The 24,420-nt window shown below is 41.0% G+C and overlaps 1 protein-coding gene across 3 annotated transcripts in view; it reads right to left on the minus strand.

Annotated features, from left to right (window-relative positions):
* SETBP1 (SET binding protein 1) overlaps positions 1 to 5,869 on the minus strand; it is a 374,612-nt gene extending 368,743 nt beyond the window's left edge. For 2 of the 3 annotated variants that reach the window (XM_074383546.1, XM_074383542.1), the window contains exon 1: positions 4,635 to 5,869. The gene's annotated coding sequence lies outside the window, so the exon portion shown is untranslated. Of the gene's footprint in view, positions 1 to 3,992; positions 4,383 to 4,634 lie in introns of those variants that run through there. The other variant, XM_074383543.1, reaches the window with a different exon arrangement.
* Positions 5,870 to 24,420: the final 18,551 nt, after the last annotated feature.

Genomic DNA, 24,420 nt, shown 5'->3' on the forward strand with positions numbered 1-24,420 from the left:
TGGTATGTGCCTGTAATCCCAGCTACTTGGGAGGCTAAGGCAGGAGAATCGCTTGAACCCAGGAGGCAGAGGTTGCAGTGAGCCTGTATCACACCACTGCACTCTAGCCTGGGTGACAAGAGCGAGACTGTCTCGACAAAATGATAAGATAATTGTTCCTGGACCTTAGATGGTACCCTCTAATGGAAGGAAAAACAAAACAAAACAAAACAAAAACAAAAACAAAAAAAAAAAAAACCCTCTAAACAAAGAGCTGTTCTGTACTGAACCTATGAAACTTCTAGATGAGAACAATGGTTCCTCAACTTTAAGGTATCCTCTATTGGAAAAAAAAGAAAAAAAACAAACAAAACAAAACAAAACAAAAAAGCTCTCAAAAATGAGCTGTTCTGGATTGAAACCTATGAAACTTGTAAATGAGAACAGTAAGGACCATAAGCTACAACTCAGTCATCTATGATCACAGTTCCCCAAAACCTTCTGTAGCCCCAACTTGATGTATCTAAGGGGGGCATCTAGACCTATTAGAAAGATTAGTAAAAATGGAAAATTAAAACTCAGAGCTAAGTAAAAAGGTAGATTGGCAGCAGCCTTCTACATTCATGAATTATAGTCTGGGGATATCTTGGTGTTTTCTTTTCTGCACTGTTCAGGTATATGGCAGGCCAAAGGATGTGCAACTTCATAAAGAATTTGTAAAACACCAGGGTTGCCTTTAAAAACCACTCTAAAAGAAACTCAAACTTATGGCGATATGCACAATGGTATCACTCCTTATTCCTGGCCCAAAACACTTCAGGAAACTCACTACGTTTCATCACATGCCACAAGACAGGAATTGAATTGGTCCCTTCAGAGAAACCCCAGGACCAGACAAAATGATGTGCAACAGGGAAGACCTCCATGAGGCTTCCTTACTTCAGCCCAGGGCTGCTAACCCTCCAGGACAGCCTCCTGTGCTACCACCGCCAGTCCCTGGTAGGACTCCTCCATAAACTGAGTCCCTGAACAAACTCAGTAACACCATCCCATGTTTAAAACACTGCAATTCCTCCTTACAATGCTAACATGTTCATAATAATTTACCCCATTCTTCTGGCAGGAGCAAAACTGAAGCAACTTGAAATGCCATCAGCAAAAAATTATTTATTTCCCATTCCTGAGCATCAGAGAAAACAGGGTTTCATTGGCTGGATCTGCGTTCAATAGCTTTCTGGTTTCAATTTAAACTTCAAGTCTCCAAGGAAAAAACTGGCATTCTGGGAGGTCCAGGACCAGCCAAGTTTCAGTGTCTCCACAGGAAGGCAGAAAGGATGCCCCATCCAGCTAGCTATTTCTCATCTTCTATATAATGTTTTGCCTATTATATAGAAGCTTTGGAGCAGAGATTGAAGTACAACTAAAAATAACGACCACATTGAGACAACTCTCCTCTCCTAGAGGTACACTTTTGTGCCAGAGAAGTATGGATTCATCCCCTCACAGAATTCAAAGTTAACAGAAGAAATGCAACAGGAGCCCCAGGGAAAAGTACCTACCTATTTATTTCTTCTTCAGCAAAATCCTGCCTCCTGCCTCTCCCAACTCACCATTTTCAACTAAATCCTCCAACACCACCAAGCACTGTTTCCTATTCCCCCAGCCCTCATTTAGGTCAGGTGATTTGCAAAGTAGTTCACTGGGAGTAAGGCAAGTCCATGACTAGAAGCCCTTGCACCAGGGGGTGTTGGGCTAACTCAAAGATACCTCTAGGTTTCCCTGTGTGATGTCCAGAGCAAGGCCTTCCAGCAGAGCCTTCCTATGTAACATTCTGATGTGAACATACAAAAGATCAAATTACAGCCCTTCACTTGCCTAGCCCTTTCATGAACATATAAGGCAGTTGATATTTTCTCCTAAGCTAGATGTAGCCCCTTTCTTAACCGACACTGCTGCCTCTCAGACATTCCACCTTATGTTCACTGCAAACCATCCCCTCCCCCACCTCCAGTTTGTTTATTCCAGAGATACATCTATTTTCCCAGCTAAGAGAGACAAATCCGTTTCCCTCTTCTGGCTCCCGTTGGCGCATTTGCTCACCACCTCCTTCCCCAGCTCAGCTCAGGTTACTGTAGTGGCTAGCAACTCCCACAGCCCAGGTCTGACACAAACTCAACTTCCCAAGACTAATAGTTTGTTTTTGTTTTGTTTTGTTCCCCTTAATCGGGGAGGAGAGATCGTGTGCCAAGCAACAACACTCTGGGTTCCTGGTCTTCATATCTTTTGCAGCTACATTCCCAGCAGCCTGCAAATACTCTGTTTAACCACATTTGATTTCTTTCTTCCTCCTCTTCCGACTTTCTCCAAAACACTGTCTTAACCTTTTCTGGCATCAGGCAATGAAATTAAGCACAGGTGAAAACACAGCACCTTCACCTTCGCTCTGAAACCTGGGAATCCCAGAGCGAAAGAGCTCACGCCTCCCTCGGGGAGTTTAAGGATGGTAGAAGCCCGCAGCAATCAGGAAAAAGGGGGAGTGACCTGGGATTGTAAACTGGCTACATCTTAAAGTACTACAAACTTTCTCCTCCCTCACACGCCCCTGGCCGGTTGGCTCCGCCTTCCCATCCCAACTGGGGTGTGCAAAGGAAACTCTCCCCCCAACGCCCAGGTCTGGTCCAGTGTTGCAGATGTGGCCTGCACTCAACACCACCTTTGCTCTCCAAAAGCCTCTTCTCTACCCCATCCCCTCTTTCCCACAACACACACAGGCTTTGTACAGGAAGATGAGTTTGGATGGGGCACAGGAGATATACCTATTTACTAAAGGAGGGTAAGAGATGGTGTCAAATGGCCAGATAGTTTTGGTGACAGCACAGAAACTTCAAGAAATTAGTTTTTAGTATAAATATACAGAAGAAGAAGAAAAACAGGATAAACAGTGAGGGAATGAAAAGAAAAAGAAGGAAAAAGATGTCAAAGAAAAACAAGTAATGCCAGTATTTCCTTAGAAACCTTGTGGACTCCAACTAAACTTTAAGGTTTGAAAGGTGTGAATATTTGGCAGGAGGTAGGGGGAGTGTAGGGGCTGAAAGGAAAAGGTCTCTGCTGTAGAGGTCCAGAATAAACTGGCCTTTTGGAGGAGAGTTTCTGCAGGGATAGAGAGACACACAAATTGCCCTTTTAGCGTTAGATGTCAACCGTGAGATTATCAGGACAGTTTATTTGAAACGGAAACGAATCGGAAATCCTTCCCACAACAGTTCTTTTAGACAGATATACACCCTGGGAATCCAACACAGACACACGTAAAGAATAAATGCAGCATCGGGGGCAATAAGAACTCCCCTTCCACACTCCCAGTACCTCTAGCCTCATCTCCTATTTCCAATTGTACAACTTTCAATCTCCAATGAAAATATTTCCAGTTGGATCCGATTTCAGACTTGTAGTAAGCGGTCTGGATGGGGGGGGCAGGGGGAATAGGTGCTGTACTGTGCAGGGGAGGGGGGCTGGAAGACAGTATTTCGGCAGTTAACTTATTTTTTTAGAACCAGCATGCTCTACCGATCAGAAATTGCTATTACCCAACAATGCTTCCATCACAAACAGACACTGAAAACAGCATCCCCGTTATCACCATCTTGCTAAAGATCTGCCCGGTCCAGTTTACCTGACTTTGTCCCTGCGGAACTTCTCAGACAGTATTTTGGTCAAAGAGATAATGGTTTGGAAGACAAAAACAATAAATCGATACCGAAGGCTTCCCTTTCCGGAGTGATTTCCCACTGGAAACCACCGAACGGGAAAGCCTGCCGTTCATTCCCAAGCCCACGGCTCCTCTAGAAACGCACACAATGCGTGCTTTCAAAAAGGCATTCGTCTGCTTTTAAGGGAATTCCTATCTTTTCAGAGTCCCAAAACCAGAGAGCATAAGAAAGAGACTCAAATCCATTGATTAAGATTTTTAAGAAAAAGACTAACACACAGCCACAACACAAGCACACACCAACCTTCGCCGGCTGGACCACTTCTTGCCTGTTCTTCTTTCTATTAACGACACGTTAGATTCTGATACATTCCCCCCCAAAAAAATCCAACTAGGTTACAATGTAGCTCTCTAGCTCCACTTAACCTGCAAGTTACAAAGAGAGGAAAAAAAAAAAAAAAAAAAAAAAAAAATCCTGCCTTCCCACCCCTTTCCTTACCCCCTCCCCCTCCCGAGTCCACTCCACCAACGCCAAACCCGCCAGCCCCGCCAGCCGGCGGCAGGACCGAGGGAGGGTGCAAAAGGCGAGGGGGGGAGGGGGGAAGATCAGATTAGGCGAAACTCAATAAGCTCCCAGCCCTCCAGCCCAAAGCTTCCACCATCGCCGCCACCAACGAGCCACTCCAATTGAGCCAGCCTCACCGCCCACCCGCCGGCCCGCCGGAATCGCGCCCATCTCCGGCCACCTCGCCCGGACCGGCATCCCGCCCCCTCGGCCCGGTCTCCCCCTTCCCGCCCCGTGCAAAGTCAAAGACCCAGCAAGGCGACGTGAACTTTTGCATGCAGGGCACACACGTCGCCCCCGGTTCCGGGCGTACGGGGGCCCGCGGCGCGGAGGGAGGCTGGGCGCCTGGGCTCCCGGGCCAAGGTCGCCGCTCGTGCTCACCCATGTCCCGGCGGCTCCGGCTCCGCTGGCCCCGGCGCTCGCTCAGATCCCGGCTCCCGTCGCTCGCCCGAGCCCCCAAAGGTGCTGCTGCGGCAACTCCATGGCGATGAGCATCTGTCAAACGGCGAGCCGCGGGTTGGCCGCCCTAGCTCGAGGGGCGCCGGGGCCCCCGGGCGCGCGGAGGCGGCGGCGAGCGGCGGGCGCCCCGGCCGGCCCCGCGCTTCCCGCCCGACTCGGCCGCCTCCGCCGCGCCACCGATTTATGGAGAGAGATATCAAGGGGGAAAATGGCGTCTCCGGAGCCCGAGGAGTCCTGGAGTAATCACATTCACACACACACGCCCGCACGCACACACACTCGCACACACTCGCACACAGGCGCGCGGCGAGCCCTGCTAATTTTAGCAGGAGCCAAAAAAAAATTATATATATAAATATATATATATATCTCCCCGTCTCTCCGATCAATGCTTTTTTTTTTTTTTTTTTTTTTTTTGGCTTTTTTCTTTTTTTTTTTTTTTTTTGGCTTTTTTTTTTTTTTTCCTTTTCTTCAAAGGATGGATTGGAGCGTTAAAAATGTTGCAGGGTTTGGGCTCGCAGGAGGCGGCGCGCGGAGGGCTAGGGCGCTTTTGCTGAGCTGTGCAGTTCGGTCCGCGGCGCCCGGCGGCCCTGCCCGCCCGCTCGTCCGCCCGCGGTCGCTAGTGTTGCCGCCGCCGCCGCCGCCGCCGCCGCTCCATGGCCGCGCCCGCCCCGCGCCCCCGCCGCGTCCCGTCGCCGCCCTCCCGCGTCCCCGGCGAGCGCTGGAGTGGGGTCGGGCCCGTGTGCCTGCCTCCCGCGCCCGCTCCGAGTCCCGGACTCCTAGTGAAAGGAAGGGGGAGGGCGCGGGCGCGGGAGGGGGGAGGATCGGAGCGGCAGCGCGGCCCAGCCGAGCGGGGACCGCCACCCCGCGCTCTTCCTCGCAGGGGGCGCCGGTGCCCACGCCGCTCGCTCCGAGGGCCCGGGGCCGCTTCCCAGACCCGAGCCGGGGAAGGCGCAGCCAGTAGCCAGCCGCGAGCGACCTCTCTCCCCAACGGCACCCCTGCCCCGGTGAATTTCTGTCAATTGAAGGGAGCTGGGCTCTTCCCTGGGGAAAAGGAGAACAGTTCGTGGACGGCGATCCGGGACCCCTCGCCGCCCCCACCCCGCGCCCCTCCCGCTCCCCGGAGCCCTCGCGGCCCAGTGGCTCCTGCGCGCCGGAGTCCGCCGCGAAGACTGAGCGGCAGCGGGGAGCGCGGCGGGCTCGGCGCGGGTTCCTGGGCTCAACACTGCCACTGTCTGACACAACAGGGGCAGTGTCGGGGGGACGGCGCCCGGGCCTGAGCTGTGATAGGCTCTCGAAACTGGGCGCATTTTTTTTTTAACCTGGTAATTACATTTCACTTTCAGGGGTTTATTTTTTTATTTTATTTTATATTTCTATTATTAAGCGACTTGTATGCATTCATATCTCATGTACGTTTTCTGGTTATTCACGAGAATTGGACACTTGAAGGGAAGGGCACTGAGACGTGACAAACGCACAGTGGCAGGCAGTTGTCTTCACGGTGATGGGAATGAAAAAAGTGGAATATCTTCAGTTCTTACACAATATGGTGGCATTTTAAATCTCTGAGTGTTTGTGTTTGGCCTACAAAGGGGGTCTTTCCCGGGAAACTGCGGAATGGAACCCTTCAGATACATGTCTATGTTATAAAACAATATAGGTTAGATACAGATTCGGGAAGGTCTGCAAATAGTTCCGCTTAAAGATCTTGGGGTAAAGTTGACTCAGAACTGGGATTCTGAGAGGACTCCCATCATATTCTTCATGAGAGCGTGGGCTCTTTGGACTGAGGAATGATTTGGAGGTGAGTCGGGGGCATTCCCTCACCGACACCATCGGTGACTGCCTCCCTGCCACTGGCTGCTGGTTTGAGTTCCTTCACAGAACTTCGTCAAGCTTTTCACAGGAACACTGCGGTGAAGTAGAGTGAAAGGAACCGGGAGACTGGCGTGCACCCCTTCCCGCGTCAATCCCATTCCGATTCGTATCTGGATGGAGGTTCAGTCTGACTCAGAACGGATAGTCCAGCCTTTTACTGATCCAAGTACTCTGTCCTCTGTTTTTCAGAGGAATGTTCTGACTGGCCACAAACTTTTCGTCTGTCACTGCAAGACTTCCCATGGAGCCATGTTTCAATAGATCTTCTACTGTGCTTTATTACTGCGTCATTGTTATTGCTGAAAAAAATCATTCTTATTGCTGAAAGTTAGGAAAAAATAGCAGGGCCTGTGAGCTGATGACAGAAGTAGACTGCAAAGCACAGACTGCAATGTCAAAACAACTCTTCCTGTAATCAAATCACCTTTCCCATTTGCTTGTACAGCCAGATTTCTGAAATCCTACACCAAAGTCCACAGAGAACTAAGATAGCATGTGGCCTATTCCCCACCTTTTTCCAATGGAGAAAGTAGCCCCAGAAATCAGAAAGGTTTTTCCACAAGCAAATGGCTATCTGATGTCATCCAAACCACAACTAAAGCTAATTGCCCCAGTCCTTTCCTTTCTGTAAGGGATATAGGCATATTTACAGGGTCTTCTTTCTGTGGTGTTGTGTGGCTTAGAGGAGTAGCTAAGCACCTTATTAAAATTCACTACAATAGATGTTAAGTCTGTAGAATTATAGTGCAGTAGAAGTTTACCTATGAGATAATCTATTAGAATCCCATCTTTTTAAAACTGAGGAAATAATGGACTACCCCAAGCCACTAAGTTAATTCAAAGCCAGGAATAGATGCCATGTTCCTTGACTTCTTCTCCAGTGTTCCTTCCTTATATGTAGCCCATCTTTGAACCATGAAAGGTGAGAGGAGAGAAAGGAAAGTAGGAATATTCTCACTCTTTTACATATATATGAAAAATATATGTTTGTGTGTGCGTATATATATATACAGTCACATACCCATAATAATGTTTCAGTGAACAACAGACCACATACACAACTGTGGTCCCATAGAATATAATACTGTATTTTTGCTGTACCTTTTCTATGTTTAGATACACAAATACTTACCATTGTATTACATTTGCCCACAGTATTCAGTACAGTAATATTCTGTACAGGTTTGTAGCCTAGAAGCAATAGGCTACACCATATACAGCCTGGGTTTGCTGTATCCTGTATCATCTAGATTTGTGTAAGTGCCCTCCATGATGTTTGCAAAAAGTCACCTACCGATGTATTTCACTGAACACATTCTCCTTGGCTAATTGAAGCATGATTGGCTATGTGTATACATATATATACACACACACACACATATAAATATACATACATATAAATACATATACATATGTAAAATAGATACAATAAATATTTTATACATATTAATATTTTTAGTATATAACTACATAATATATTACAAATATGACAATTTTAATATATAATTTAAATTTTCATTAAAATTATTTAATTTCATTCAAATTATTTAATAAATTTACTTTCAATGTTAATATATAATAATAAAGGATTTCTAAGAACTAAAACCCCATCAAATGAACTATACATCTGTATATAGAATGGGACCTATATTCAAATCCTAGGGGAACATCACAGGAATTCTTCCCATCTTCTTTCATAATTAGACCACTTTGTGATCATCTGAGAAACAAACCTTGACACACAGAAAGTCTGAACTTGGTGAAAATCTAACCTGAAAACAGAGTCAAGCAATTTTAAAATACCTATTTACGGGGCCCAGGAACCCTTGAAAAAATCAAAAGGCCATCTGAGCACTTAATGAGAATGCACAGGACACACATCTCTTAGCCCTATGCAATCTCCAGTGTCACAACCATGCCGGCACTCAGCAAATAATTATGGAGCTTGGTGATGGGCCAGATACTTTGGTAGCAACTAGAGATATAAATGTGACCAAGACATAGTCCCCATCCTCACAGAATTCATGACCTAGAGGGAAAGACTGGCATGGCATGCAAACTTCTAACTACAACTAATGCACGGAAATAGCAGAAAGGAGATGCTTATGAGGTGCATGGAGTACAGATGCTGAACTGGTGGGAGGAGAGTCGGGTCTGAAATCACGTCTTCTTAAAAATTGCTGCACGTTTATTTTCTATGTGTATTTAACGTACACATTTCATTTTCCCCTTTGCACACACAAATATTTTTTGCTATTACCTGTTTTCCAACCAAATATAAAACTTATGAGGTCTAGGCTGTGCCTCGCATGGACAATGACAACAAATATAGTTGAGAGTAATTGTTCCCCTGATAACACCAAATATCTGAATTGTTGCCAACTGGGCTATTGTTCACTGCTCTGGGCATCCATGTGCCTAACCTGTAAAATGACCATAATGATAACTCCTTCTTGTGCAAGGCCCTATGCCACATGTATTCCAAGGATCTGCAGGATGGTCATATGTAGCAGGATTTGAGGACTGGAGGGATATATACAACTCAAGGTTTGCCTCAAAGTGCAAGAGCAGGACATGTCATTTTCATATCTGTGAAGCTAAAAGTAAAAAGAAATGAGACTAACCCATCCTTTTTTCCTTTATAAGAAGTTGAGATCAAGTAGTGTAATCAAATGCTCAGAGCCAGTCACCTTCTACAGTGTTGATTCTCACCTTTCTGGGAAATGGGTTAGTAATATCTAATGTAGTGGTTCTCAATACTGATTATGAATCAAAATTACTTGGAGGAATTACTGATGCTTGGGATTCATCTTTATTTAACTGGTCCTGCATAGACCCAGCATTAGTAGTTATAATAAAACCCTAGGTGTTTCTGATATGTAATCAGCATTGAGAATCACTGATCCAATTGAAAGCACATGCTCCCACAATGTGATAGGGATACTTACAAAGCTCCTACCCTCTCAGCTAACACAGTATTCATAGGTGTTGCTAACACAAGAAAGTGATAGCCTGAAGGAACTACACAGTGAGTAAGTAACATCTGGAGTTTAGGGGCCATTCTGGAAATGTGGAAATTCAGAGTGTGTTCTATGCTGCAGTAAAAAAGACCACAGATCAGATCATAAAGGAGGGTTCATTATAAACTTTTTTGACAGGTACCTTCATCTCTCTGTCTCTCCGATTCCACTTCTGAAAAAAAAAAAAAAAAGAGTAGTATTTGAAAGTCTCTAAGGACCAAAATTCTCTCCATTTTGATTCTAGGTCACAAGAGAGTCCAGAAGAACAGTGGGAGCGTATTGGGAACAGTCATATTGGGATATGAAAGTTTTTCTGAAATGTAAGAAAAGCATCAGGGAAAATACGAAAGAGATTGCTTGACTCTACTGGAGGGTGGAGTGGGTGGATGATAACAAGCCCTGGTCAGCTGAGGTTATGAGGAGGCAGACCTCAGCTCAACATAATGAAAAACACTGTTATTAAACCTGCACCGAGAACAAAGCATTACTTAAATAATAGTGAGTTCCCTTTCTTGAGAAGCATTCCAGAAAAAATTTTGTGTCTTTATTTTTTTTATTTTCTGTCAATTGCATATTGAGGGGAAATTTTTTAAATGTCCTTGAGATCAAGTGCTTTCCATGTACTTCTGTATATTCACTGGATAAGATTGTACCTGGATCCCAGTATATGCTCAGTAAGGGCTGGTGGAATGTTAAAAATATTTGACAACCAGCATGATATGGAAGCAGTCCACAGAATGGACACTGGCCCATGGCTCTGCTCAACCAAGTAATTTCCTTTTGGCTATTGGATCCTGTGGAGTTCAGGAGAAACAGAATGTGAGAATGAGAGGCATGGAGGGAAGGTGAGTTTACAGCAATAGTTATTTTTAAATTCCAATATTTTAAGACCATCATGTCTAACTCTGCATATGAGATGATCATCAGTCCTGCATGATGACTGCGTGAATGATTCAATCAAGGATGTTGTGGAGAGAAAGAAAATGAGTCTTGGAATGTAGTCCTTTTCTGCCATTAACAGGCTGGGTGAAGCTGAGCCAATTTCAGACCTCTCTACCTCAGTTCTCTGTAAACTGAGAACTTAAAATTTTGCCCTAAGATATTAATGATTATAAGGCTCACAGGAAATATCAGATGTACAGTTACATTACAAAGTTAAATAATTCTGTTCAAATACTAGTTTTGATTATTAAAATATCACCTGACATGAGTCCTTTCTGATGCAGTCTAATTTTACCACCTCTGGGGGCCACATTATCTCTAGAAATAAGAAGGTAATTTCCATTCCTGATTCCTTCCAGTCCAGTCCCACTTTGGAAAAGACTCATCTCTCCAGTTTCTTCCCCTGATACTACTGTGGTTGCTAAGCAACAAGGCACTAAGCAGGAGCACGATGTAATTGTCCCAGGAACGGAACCCCAGGTCCAACAATGACTAGATTGCAGTTTTGGAACCTTTACCTTTCTGGCTGCAAGAAATTCACTAAAGGGAAGCTTTCTTGGCACACATTTCCTTGTGAGCATCCTCCAAGAGAGCGGCTTTCACTACTTGAAAGGCAACAAGGTGGGGAAGAGCATTCTTCTGGGTTTTCATTTTCTGGCTCTTTGGTAAATTTGTCACTGTGACTTCAGAGTGCTCCAAATATGAAGCAATATTTGAAATGTTCCCAATTCCTAGCAGGGCCTTAGGTGCCCAGCTGTAAGGAGTTTATGTTTATATCACTCTATATGGCATAGGAGCCAAAAAGAGATCTCAGAGGAATACCACAAAAACATGGAGGTTCTTCTTTCTCCCTAGAAATCCCACCCACATGGGCTGTAACAGCAAAAGGGATGCTCAGAAACGTCATTGTAGAGATGGCTTGGATATGTTAAAAGGCAATTTATTGAAAAAATACAGGTGAACCTCCCTGGAAGGCAGATACAGAAAGTATAGGCAGGCCTCATGGGAACTGGGAAGTTGCCAGGCAGCTCCACTCTTTCCCTCTCCAGGGTCACACTGACTCTTGCCTGCCTGTGTTTCTTTTTATCAGTCTGTTCTATTCTTTCAGAGATGAATTTTCTTCACAAGATTCTTGGTTTTGATCCTATATAACTTTGGCTTACATCTGACTTTGGTTTTCCTAACCCTCCATGATAACCTCCAACTGTTTTGGCAATCTTTCTTGGGATACAGCTTCCTCAGAGGAAAATATCTGATTGCCTTCAGTGCAGCAAAGGCACATTCCTGGTACCTATGGCTGAGGCCAAGAAGATGTTACCCACATGGCCCAGTAGTCCCAAGCAAGCACTTTTTCAGCAGGACTACAGGGAATGAGTCTAAGATGGGTCTGGCACTCCTGGTCGATTTAGAATGAAGAGTAAAGACTCTTAGTGAATTTATGAACTTGCAACACAGGGTCATCTTGTAACAGAAGAGGAATTTGGATTTGAAGTTAGACAGGTTTGAATTTGACTCACCCTATGGAAAACCAGTTAAGCTACTTCTCTTGAGTTTTACCTTCTTCATCTGAAAAAAAAAAAAAAAAAAAGGATTTATAGACAGTAGCACCAATGAGGATTAAAAACAGTTAAATGAAATAATATATGAAAAGTACCTATGTGGCCCAGGTTATCCTAGGGGCTGTGAGAGTACAGGAGATACATACCATATGTTTTTTCAATAAATGTTCATTAGAACTTATTCTATTTGACCTGAACTTGGTGCTAGAAATATGAAAACAATGATGGAGTGTTTTTCACCTTGATAACTTTCAGTCTTGTAAAAAAGACTCTTAAAATGTTAGAACCCAATCTGTCATTCTACTGCTTCCATCTCTTAGTGTTTGAGCCTGAAGAACAGAAAGATTACTGCTTATTCTTAACCTCATAACCAAGGCCAGCTCTAGCTATTAGTAGCAGAAGAGTCCTCCATACAGAGCCCTCCCTACTGATACGTTTTGGCTGTGCTCCCACCCAAATCTCATTGAATTGTATTAGTAGTTCCCATAATCCCAATGTGTAGTAGGAGGGACCATGTGAGAAGTGATTAGATGGTGGGGGTTGTTCCACCATGTTGTTCTCTGGATACTGAGTTCTCGCGGGATCTGATGGTTTCATAAGGGACTTTCCCCTCTTTATTCTGCACTTCTCTTTCCTGCCATGTGAAGAAGGATGTGCTTGTTTCCCCTTCTGCCATGATTATAAGTTTCCTGAGGTCTCCCCAGCAATGAAGAACTGTGAGTCAATTAAACCTCTTTTCTTTATAAATTACCCAGTCTCAGAAACTTCTTCATAGCAGTGTGAAAATGGACTAATATACCTATCTCATGCAGCTTGCAGTTTTGTCAGACAAGATTACATGTAAACCAGTAAGAAAAAATACAAGACATGGTATGGAATCTTACCCGCTATTGACTAATGGGAGCATATATAAGGGATTCTCTTATAGGAAAGAGCTTAGGTGAGATAAGCTATAAAGTGTTCTCTATCCATATGATACTATGAAGCTAAAAGATGAAAACAAGAGAGCAATCCAAGTAAGCCACAGTTAAGATACCAGGTTTTATGGACAACTTAAACTGCCCTGAAAAGAAGCAAAGGACATAGATAGAAAGGGACCTGGCTAATCTGATCTGGATTATTCAGTTTTACCATGGAGTATTTTAGAAGCATGTGGAATTATCAGCCTATAATTAAGAGCTAAATAGATTTGGCTCTTAGTTTGGTTAACATCATGTGAGCATTACAGAGATCTGAGTAGAGGACAGTTTTTTAATGGTAGGAGGATGACCATGGGAAAACATTCATTTGAGCTCTGTTTCCTGAACATTGGGTTTATTCTAAACTCTGAAGTTGAAATCCACAGAGTCACTTTGTTCCTTGATAGTTATTTGCATCAGTGCACCTATCAAATAGAGTACTGTGGATTTTGACACTAGATCGATCTTCAAAAATGTCATTAGGTTCAACCCCAGTTCCAAGTGACTCAACACAAGATCCATGGAACTGAACCAGCTGGAGAAGCTGAGAAAAACTGAGGAAAGTACACAGCCAGTAGTTATTGGAACTGGGACTTAAAGTCCAGTAATTTGACTCCAAAGTCCATCCTCTTATCCATTGCTTCATATAGCCATTCTATTGCATGACTGCCTAGCCAGAAAGCAGCAAAGAGATACACCTGGATGCTCCTTATATGGCCTCTTTAGTATGTATTGAATGGGCTTGTTGATTCCCGCCTTCTAAACTATATGAATCATTGAAACTTCACATTATAGATCTGGCAGTTTGTTAGAGATCATTTGGACCAAAACAATTTATTTTCATGATGAGAGAAAACTGAGAACCAGAAAAATAAACACACAGGTAGTAAAGCTAGGTTTAGAAACTAGCCCATTGGACTGCAGTTTCAGAGTCCTTCCCATTATATCCAGATGCCAGGGCTTGGTTACACTTTCTGCAGACCAATAAACATGAGGAAAAAGAGAACTAGGAACTAGGAGGATCAGCAAATGGCCAACTCCGTGAGCCTTCAAAGCAGAGATATCTGGGCATGTTCTCTGTGAGAGAGTAATTTGACATACACTTTGTAATTGTTCATTTTCCATGTAAATGGTAGCCCAGAGAAAACAAAATAGGGTTGAATGTTTCGTTTAGACCAATATTCTCTCAGCCAATTACTCAAAATTTTTGTCTTGTAATAATTGAAAGTAACAAAATGTTTCAGAGTAAAAGTAGAAGAAAAAAATATTTTGAGAGGTTGAGAATAAGCCATAAGTATGAAATACATACGAGGTATTTCTGAAAATGGCACAATTTTTGCAAAGAAATAGATAATTATAATGTCATATATTCACAGTGAAAAATGTAGGGTATGTCCATCCTTAATATTATAAGACACTGGACACAATGGTAGGGACTGTGGAATATACTATGAAATGTAAGATTCCATCCTAGCCTGGGAGATACATTTAATCCAGACAGGTGCTTAAATCCCTTAGTTTCAGGTCAGTGGAGAAATTGATTGAAGATCCTTCTGAGTTTGATAAAAGTGATGACTGAGAACAATAATTCATAACAATAATTCACAATTCCAGATCCCCAGTCAATTTGTCCAAAGTTGTATACTCCTGGACATCTCCCATAGTATAATAAGTGAATACATTTCCTTATAGAAAATATTTTGGATACCCATAATATTGTCTATAATCAATCTGTATCATCCATTATTTAAAATTGGGAAAAAAGCTGGGTGCAGTAGCTCATGCCTGTAATTCCAACACTTTGGGAAGCCAAGGCAGGTGGATCGTGAGGTCAGGAATTCAAGACCAGCCTGGTCAAGATGATGAAACCCCTCGTCTTTACTACTAAAAATACAAAACATAATTAGCCAGGCATGTTGGCAGGCACCTGTAATCCCAGGTACTTGGGAGGCTGAGGCAGATAATTGCTTGAACCCAGGAGGCAGAGGTTGCAGTAAGCCGAGATTGCACCACTGCACTCCAGCCTGGGCAACAGAGCGAGACTCCATCTCAAAATATGAAAAATAAATAAATAAATAAAATAAAATTGGTAAAAAAAACCTTGTATGTAAAAAGAATATTTATCAAGCCCTGGCTGAAATTTTTTTCAATCAGTATAATTATATGTGTGTGTATGCTCATTTCTATTTTATTTTTCAACTTCTCCACAGTCAATTTCTTCTATCTAAACAATGAGATAATGTGTATAAAACACTGGAGCATAGTGTCTGACACATAAGATAGCAGGCAAATGGGAGTAGTTTCCACATCACCTGGATTATCTTTCTTTCTAGTATCATTTTTTCAAGCCATATAAATTCTATTTATCATGGGGAGAAATGCCAGATATAGGTGATGGGGAGGAAGGCAGCAAACCATATTGCCATTTATGTACCTATGCAACAATCTTGTATGTTCTTCACATGTACCCCAAAACCTAAAATGCAATAAAATATATATTTTTTAAAAAAAATTCTGTTTATGGGCCAGGTGCCATGGATCACTCCTATAATCCCAGCATTTTGGGAGGCCGAAGCAGCAGGATCATTTGAGCCCAGGAGTTCAAGACCAACCTGGACAAAATAGGGAAACCTCATCTGTACAAAACATTTTCTTTTTAATTAGCTAGGCATGGTGATGCATACCTATGGTCCTAGCTACCTGGGAGACTGGGGCGAGAGGATTGTGTGAGCATGGGAAGTCTAGGCTGCTCTGAGTTGTGATTGTGCCACTACACTCCAGTCTGGGTGACAGAGTGAGACTCTGTCTCAATAATAATAATAATAATAATAATAATTCTGTTTATATTGATATAACAACTTTTAAATATTATTACTATCTGTATCTAATGTCTTAACCACTGAAGCAATCTGTATATGGTTGCAGCATTGTGGTGTATAATGCAATTACCTCCAACCAATATTCTCAAGTTTGAGAACAGAAAGGAAAAATAAAATAAACAAATTAATAAAATTTTATTTGCTTTAATCTTAACGCATAAGATAAAATGTTGGCTTGTTTATGTATGCTAGTCTTTAAATAAGAATGCCTTTTTAATGAAAGTAGTGACTAAGCCTTTTCTCAAGCATAAAGCACAAGCTGACAGAAGGCAATTATATTTCTTATCTTAGGATTTATATATTTATTAGTCATGCCAAGGCAGGTGTGAAGAGGGTTGGAACTTAATGCCGTGTCTGTTAAGAAGGTGTGACAGACTTTGGGTAAAAGGTCCCTGAAAGCCACAGATCAGCGAGACAAGCAGAGCAAGCCTCCTCCAGTGACATTAAATTTAGACACAGCGGAGATAAAGAGTCAAAGATAAAACTGTGGGCGTGCCAATAAGTAGACAGGACACTGTGATAGTAAATCTAGGGTGGCAACACTCTGCCACCAGCCTCTGGAAGACCTGATCATGGCCTTGGGAGAAGGAAGGAGATTGCAAAACTAAGGCAGGGACCTAGATCTGGCAATCGGGATACAAGGCAAGTTAGACCAACGGGAAACGATGGTCATCATAGAGATTGATTAAAGCAAAAGGGGAGTTCCACAAATCCACAGAGTGCAGATGTCCAAGAAGCTATCTCTGTTTCTGAAACTTCATTGAAGGGATCCTAGTGGTCAGAATGGAGCCACTGTAAGGCAGTGAGTCATGTCCCAAGATCAGTACAGAAATAGGCTATCCTGGCAGGAAATTAATATTCAGCACCAGGTCATGGTAGGCTGCTCCAACATGACTTACAATGGCTAGTTTCTTTGTATCACCCTATTGGTTCAAAGGGAGATGAAGAGATGAAAGTTCTTCTTTAAATCCTATTTGCTTGATACCTGGAATAGGATTTAAATTTATGTGGAAATCAGTCTGTCTGCTGTGAAGAGGGAGGGAAGATACCAGCAGGAGAACCGAGGAGGCAGGATGAGAGATGCTGCTGAAAAATCCTCGTACATTGGAAAAACGCTTTCATTTATTTACTCAGCAGCTTCTACTCAAGGTCCAGGTTTCAGTGAGTTAGCTAAATCTGTTAGCTTGCAAAAAAAATCAGAAGTATTGTATCTCTAGTATAAATACAAGTGTTCTGACTTGCCTGGGGGATTTTAAGTGAAGCAGGAAAAGAAGCACTTCAGTGATTTCAAAATACTTATTGGACACTAACTACTACTAGGGCTTTTCCTTGCCATGGATTTCCCCATGCCACAACTCATCCCTAATAATTGATCTCTCCCCACAGATAAACATCTGCATAAACTATTGTCTGTATTTATCACCAAGCTTTCCCTGGAGTGCCTAGATCAGATACTTATCTGCCTAGCCTTTGTGATTCTGAAGAGGAACTGCAAGGAAGTCAAAATGTAAAGTGCCAAGATTCTCTCAAAAAGGAAAATGCACTGAGGAAAACCTGATATTCTACAACTATTTCTTTTCTAAAGGCATTTGCTGATTCAGAAAACCCACATGGAACAAGAGTCTGAAACATCAAGTAGAAGGTAGAAGCTAAAAGGCAGAAAAGCTAAGTAGAGTCTGACAATGTCAGAAGCTGAGAAGGAAAAATGCAGCACAGGGCTTTCAAGGCATCTAGGACCTGATGGGTCAAAGTCACAGAGAAGAAAAACACAAATGGGGCCCTACCTAGCCATATACAGTAACATTCAGAAGACTGGGTCCTTCGGAGGGAAGAGGCCTAGAGAATGGAAGCAGTTCAGCTCAGGACATACAGGATACTTGGCCCGAAAAGGCAACAACTGATTGAATCACCTTCTCAGGTGTAGGTAACAGATTATTTGCAACCTCCAGACCCTTCTCTACCTTTATCTCCCTCTACTCTGTTATTGAACTCTCCCAGCTCTCTGTATCACACTAAATGATTTTGCTGGCTAAGCAGAACTTGGGGTTAAGATTTAGAGTAACTTATAGTAACTTTTCAGTTATATAAATAAATGAATAGATTTCTGTTTCTGGCTACAATGGAGTGACTTGCATTGTACCTACCCACCTGCTTAGAATAAGGCACATCTGTTTAAAGGCATTTGAGAATAACCAAGGAAGTAAAAAAGTTAGGTGCCAGGATTCTCTTAAAAAGGAAAATGCATTGAGGAACTCCTGGTATCCTGCACCGTTTATTTCTTCAAGACATTTGCTGATTCAGAAAATTCTTATAGAGCAACAGTGCAAAAAACCAAGTAGAAAGTAGAAGCAAAAAGGTAGAGAAGCTGAGCAGAGTCTGATAACATCAGATACTGAGAATTTTAAAAAATGAAGTTTAGAGCTTCCAAGTCATCTAGGATTTGAAGGGCCAAAGTCACTAAGAAGAAAAACGCAAATAGTTAAGCTCTTAGACAGCTTTTCCTAGTGAGGAGTGTGATGGTTCCCAAACAGAAGATTGAGAGGTCAAAGAGAAAACACACTCATCAGTTAAAAATCTAAACAGAGTATTTTTACAGACAAAATATGTGGAAAAAAATTAAAGTTCAGGCTCCACCAAAAAGGAGGAGTTCTGATAAATATTCCTAGGCTTTCATTTTCATATTCAGCACCAGGTCATGGTAGGCTGCTGAAACCTTCATCTTAAAGGTTAAGAGTAAACCAGAAATACAGTGATCGCTGATCAAAATGGAGTAGGCATTATAGTGATAGAAATCCAGCTCTAAATTAATTCATTATCTGACTAAATTAAGGTAAACTGCCCATAAAGATCAAAAGTACATTTTTTTCCCCAGAGGAATGTGACATTGACCAGAACTTTTGTAACTTTTGTACACGATGTCTAGCATTCAATCAATAGTTACTAGGTATTACTAGTTCCCCAAGGTTGGGACTTATAAAGGAGGAATGAAGAGAGGTTTATTAACATGTACAAATACGTAGTTAGATAAAAGAAAAAAGACCTACTGTTCAATATATCAATACAAAGACTAGTTTACAATACTCTATTGTACATTTTAAAGTAGCTGGAAAAGAATGATTTAAATGTTTCTAGCATAAAGAAAAGACATATTTAAACATGATAAATTATCACATGTACTCTGAAAATATGTACATCTATTATGTATCAAATTTTAAAAATTAAGAAGTTACTAGGCATTTAAGGAGATGGATAAAAGAAAAAAGAGGGCCAGGTGCAGTGGCTCACGCCTGTAATCCCAGCACTTTGGGAGGCTGAGGCAGGTGGCACACCTGAGGTTGGGGGTTTGAGACCAGCCTGACCAACATGCAGAAACCCCGTCTCTACTAAAAATACAAAAAATTAGCCAGGCTTGGTGGTGCACGCCCATAATCCCAGCTACACAGGAGGCTGAGGCAGGAGAATCGATTGAACTTGGGAAGCAGAGGTTGCAGTGAGCTAAGATTGTGCTATTGCACTCCAGCCTGGGCAACAGAATGAAACTGCATCTCAAAAAAAAAAAGGAAGAAAAGAAAAAAGAGAATAGAAACAGTGAAAAGCCATTGGAGTTGTAAAATACCTGCTTTTTACGTATTTAGAAAAAGAGAAGTGGCAAAATTTAACCAGATAGATGCCTCTTATTAAAAAGAAAAGAAATAGAAGTTCTAGAAGAAAAACTCAGTGACAGAAATAAGGGTTTTGTAAATGGGTTTATTGACAAAGTAAATACAATGAGAGGATTGGTAAATTGGAAGTTAGGACAATAAAAGATATCCAGGCCAAAGCCTAAGCAAATGGAAATACTGAAAAGATATGCATGGCTCAAGAACTATAAAGCATGATTTAACACATTTCAAAGGATCAAAATATTTTAAAAGTCACAGAATAATTTCTGATAAAAATAAAGTTAACTGGCTGGTCATGATGGCTCACACCTCTAATCCCAGAATTTTGGGAGGCTGAGATGAGAGGATTGCTTGAGCCCAGAAATTAAAGACCACCCTGGGCAACATAGGGAGACTCTGTTTTTACAAAAAAGAATAAATAAATAAAATTAAATGTATCTACTGTGTACCTGCAAACATTAAAATTTAAAAATGACATTAGCTGTAAATTAATACCAAAGAGATAATTCATTAAAAACATAAAATCCCCATCTGTTTGGAATTAAACAATATACTTCTAAATAGCTTATGAGAAATCACAATGATAGAGTATAACTAAATGATAACTAAAATACAATATAATGCAACTTTTAGAATCCAGCTAAAGTCATGTTTTGAATGAAACTTATAGCCCTAACATAAATAATGGAAAATTAAAGAAGCTAAAAAAATCAATCAATTAATGATCTCATTATCAATTTACAGAAGTTAGGAAAAAGAACAGCAAAATAAATCCATACAAGCATAAGAAAAGAAATAATAAATATTTTTAAATAATAGCAGAAATTAAAAGGCAACAAAGATACAATAAATTAATAAATCCAAAGGTGATATTTTAGAAAAGTTAAATAGCTTATTAAACACTCATATGTAGGTCTATGATTCACAAGTTTAAATTGACTTTACCAGTAAAATATAACTGTGGTGTTCTTATCATTGACCTGCATATAGGCATACATTTCTGAGCTGCTTCAAGTCATTGTTTAAATAAATACAAAAATAATTGTAAAAAGTTCTGCAATAAAATTCATTTATGAGCCTATTTTTAATTATATATGTTTGAGTTTGCATTTATAGGTATTCCACAAATAATATTCTTAAATGCATACATGTACATATTTGTGATTAAGATTTCAATTCAAGTCAGCAAATATTTTTGCATTTTCAATGTGATGGACACTGGAAGTAGAGCAGCAAAGAAGATAGATGTAGTCTTGGCTTTCCTCAAGCTTATAGTCTAATGGGAATGTTTACATTGAGAAAGAAAAAAAAAGAAGGAGGAAGAAAAAAAGAAACCCATATCTCATACTTCATAGACAAAACAAGAAGAGATGATTAGTTAATCGGGTTTTTGTCTTTTGTTTTTACCCTTCTAATCCTCTCCTTTCTATTACTTGATTAATTCAGATTAATTATCAATTTTGATTTTTTGGTCTACATGTCTCAGCTCTTTTCTATCATTATTCCATCCACTTTTGTAAACTAAACCTTTCATAATTTTATGTATTTTCCTAAAATATTTATTTGAATAATTTATGTGATTCTCATGGAAAGGGTTCTAAATGGAGTCATGGCTCTTATCATGGTATTAGGTACAGATTTGGCATTAAAGAAGTGTTTGTGTTAAATAAATATTTGAAATGACAGAAACTAAAAATGAAAAATGTTTGTCTTACACTGTACAGCAGGGATATTGGAGCCCAACTAGACTTATCCTCCTTTTTATGCCATTGCTTAATATTTGATCTCACTTTCTAGATCTTTCTTCCTCTTCTCTGCCTACTTACGAATGTTAGCATTTTGGGGGGTCTTCCTCAACCCTCAACTCTTCCCAGAAGCCTGCAACTGAAGACTACAGTAAAACCTGTATCCTCTGAAGAGCCACTGCACATTCCATTTCTACCACTCATTGGCTCTTTGGTTTCCCACCTATATCTCTAGATATCTTTTCCCACCTGCATGTCTTGTCTGTGAGTAGAAACCCATTAGCAAGGAGATGTTTGTTATAGATGCTCTGAAAAATACAAACAAAACACACACCCTCTCACTCACCCACATGCACACATTGAGCTCTGATGGCCTCTCTTCCAGTTTTTGCCTAATTCTTAGGAGAGCTTATGGTAAATAACCTGATATCAATTCACCCATTCTTCCTCTAAAATAATAGAATTTCCACATTTTTAATGAATACTGGAAATAAAGATTGCACTTCTAGGCTTCTTTGCACCAAAGCATGGTTGGATGATTCTGGCCAATGTCATGATGGCAAAAGTGGTATATACAATTTCAGGAAATGTCTTTCCTGACATTTCTTTTCTCCATACTAACATAGTACCTAGAATGTAGTTGCTGCCACCTGGACCAAGAGATTGAGACCATACACTAAAGGAGCATGATGTCTCAGAGTACTGTCAGTCCAGGATCACCTACCTGTGTTTTACATGAAAACCAATTTTCTTGTAGTTTCTAACTGTTTGTTAGGTTAGAATTTTCTTCACTTACTTTCACTCTCTGACCTACTCCTAACTAATCAAGGCTCTTCATCAGGATATCATGTTAATATTCCTGCAGATCAACAAAATCATAGTATAGTAATAATGACCACATTATGCAGAGTAAGTCAGGTTTCATTGTATTTGAATTCCAAAGTCAATACACATTCCACACTTTTGATTGGTTCTTAAGAAGAATTATATTACTATATGGCCCTTCCTAGCCCAAATTATGTGCCTCATTAAGTGAAATGACTGTCCATTGACCGATTTCATGTTATATTGTTACCAGAGGTTTCCTGTTAAAATATTAGTTTGTACCTGAAATGAATATCCAAAACTTACACATTTATGGTTAGCATCTCAAATAGTGTAAAGTTGGCAAATAGGGAACATCAATTTTAGTTTCTGTTCTACAGTAAAGTTTTAGTTCTAAAGATAATCAACAGCTGAAAGTATTTTCCTTAGTGATTATTCTATGTGCAAATCATGAGTTACTCTTAAGGGTTCTTGGCAAAACCAGGTTAATTTTTTTTTTTTTTTCAGGCAATATGAGACCCACTCCTGAGAACTCCAAGATCTGCCAGGAGTTATAGCAGTCTCCGAGGCTCAATACTTTTAAATAGCCTCTACTTACTGTTTTTTTTTTTTTTGTTGTTGTTGTTGTTGTTGTTTTTTGTTTGTTTGTTTTTCCCTCTGAGTTCAATGTATTCTGCTTTATAGGAGAAAAGTGTAATTGCCTTAATTAATTAATCTTAGGCTATGATTGGACAGCCCTGTTTACATGTGAGTGATAATTTCTTCCTTTCATTGCATGTGCCCTACAGGGGATTGGCACCTGCCCTGTCCTACGCTGGTTACTAGGGAAGTAACAGCCTTCTTCTTAGGAGGACTCCTTAGGAAAACCAACGTTGAGATCAAGAGGGAAAAGGTGAAACTGGGAAATGATAAATTTGAATTCAGAATATCCGACCTCATAATTCAGGTAACACGTTAATTTTTGTGAATCCTTAGGAAGGGGAAAATAATTGGAAGTCATCTAACTGTAGTCCTGAGGAAGGCAAAAAGCCTCTGGAGACCCCTGGCTGACTTGGATTTATCATTTAACAAAAAACTCAGAAGGTCTCAGGTGGAGGTTAAGCAGTCTTTGAAAGTGATGGGGAAGATCCATCTGTGCTGAAACTCTTCTACCATTTTCATGTTGTGTTTTAAGCTCACAAGTATTTTAAGGAATAAAGGAAGTTGAGGGGAGGAAATCTAAAGGTGAATTAAAGAATTGAAAGTAATGATGAATTGCCATTCCATCTATGTATTGCCTTTAATCTTTGGATGAGTATCATACAATCTTTATGGAGATTAACTTAAAGAAAAGCATTTTTGGCCAGGTGCAGTGGCTCACTCCGAGTACTTTTAGAGGCTGAGGTGGGTGGATTACCTGAGGTCAGGAGATTGAGACCATCCTGGCCAAGATGGTGAAACCTCATCTCTACTGAAAATACACACAAAAAATAGCTTGGCATGATGATGGATGCCGGTAATCCCAGCTACTTGGGAGGCTGAGGCAGGAGAATCACTTGAACCAGAGAGGCAGAGGTTGCAGTTAGCCAAGATCATGCCACTGCACCCCAGCCTGGGTGACAGAGTGAGACTCAGTCTCAAAAAAAAAGAAAGAAAGAAAAGAAAAGCATCTTTGAATTTCCACAGCCGCTTTTGCATTTTAGGAATAACTTGGCATAATAAAAAGAAGTTCAGGACCATGTAGACCCAAATTTCAATATTAGCTTTGACCCTTTACTAACTGCATGACCACAAGTTCATTATGTAAACATTTTGGGAGTCAATTTCTCTTTCTGTAAATAAATATCTGCCTTCATCATTGTTATAAAGTTTAAATAGTATAGACAAAACACTTGTAACACATTGTTAATTTCCAATCCTATTATAATATTAGAATCTCAGCCAAAAGCCATTTGGAGCAGGTATTAGAGCTCTCCCTTTATTTTATCACTAACCCAATAGCCAGGGATATGCAAAGACACTGATATGATGCTGGGAGTTTTCACCACAGTTCTGAGGCTGGAATATCCAACATCATTATCTTTAAACCCAGAATTGTGGTGAAGGCAGACATCTCTCTGGGTACATCTAAGGCTTGCCTTGGTGAATAATAGCATAGATAGTCTCATGGGGTTTCATGTGTCCTATAATTCTTTGCACAGCAAGCTTTTGTCTTTGTTATTTTATTCCAGCCACTGCAGCAGATTTGACCCAATTT

This window comes from Saimiri boliviensis, chromosome 13, assembly GCF_048565385.1.
Source record: "Saimiri boliviensis isolate mSaiBol1 chromosome 13, mSaiBol1.pri, whole genome shotgun sequence".
Lineage (NCBI taxonomy): Eukaryota > Metazoa > Chordata > Mammalia > Primates > Cebidae > Saimiri > Saimiri boliviensis.